General features: G+C 32.7%; 1 protein-coding gene across 1 annotated transcript in view; it reads left to right on the forward strand.

Annotated features, from left to right (window-relative positions):
* Positions 1 to 860, forward strand: part of LOC119592676 (E3 ubiquitin-protein ligase RBBP6-like) — a gene marked incomplete at its 3' end in the record, with an annotated part of 55,147 nt that overhangs the window by 16,903 nt on the left and 37,384 nt on the right.

Consider the following 860-nt stretch of genomic DNA (forward strand, 5'->3'; position numbering starts at 1 on the left):
TAAAACTTTATTATTTCTCTCTGTAGACTTTTGATAACTTTCCCCTCCCCATGGGTTGTTATTGCAACAAATTTGTTCTTGTAAACTGTGTAGCAATTTGTCACTTAATTTTACACACTGGATAACTAACCAAAAAAGATTAAAAATCCTGTGTGTAAAGTTGAGGTAGACACACTATTTTCGATTTTTATTATTTACATTACTTCGTAGCAGCCAAGGAACATACATTTCTTAGAATGAATATTGAAATATTGAAATGAATGAAGATATTTATTTGTCATGAACAGTGAATTGATCATGATTTTTTGTCATGTCTAATAAGTATTTATATTCCTGTATGTTTTGTATGATGTAGCCAATAAAACTTTAACCTGAGGTGTCTGCTATTTGGTCGAACACTGTTGTTCTCTTTGGGTTAAAGCTTTGAAACCCTATTATTTTGCAAATTTTAAACATACACATGCCATAGCAAGTTGTGGTTATGACGCCCAAGGAATATTGCTTGCCACAGTAACACTTTTGAACTACAAATGCTTATTGGATTACATATATTTTGGACACACTGCACTGTGTTACACCTAGATCAGGGATTTTCTAAGAAGACTGAACATGAAGAACCTATGTTGCCTTGTATGTTGTATAAAAAGTTAATCATCCTGTGCCATTGTGTGGAGTTGAATACAAAGAACTTTGTTCACTGTGGTGTAGTCTTCCGATAATCATTAACAAAGGCATCCTCAGTGCTCTTATGTTCATTTTTATTATTAATTACGATGTAATTTTGTGAAACTGCTATCTATTTTTACAGAGGGAACTGGTACTACATGACACATTAGTTTGTTTTCATGTTCAGAAATGGG

Source organism: Penaeus monodon, chromosome 30, assembly GCF_015228065.2.
Source record: "Penaeus monodon isolate SGIC_2016 chromosome 30, NSTDA_Pmon_1, whole genome shotgun sequence".
In the NCBI taxonomy this organism is placed as follows: Eukaryota; Metazoa; Arthropoda; class Malacostraca; order Decapoda; family Penaeidae; genus Penaeus; species Penaeus monodon.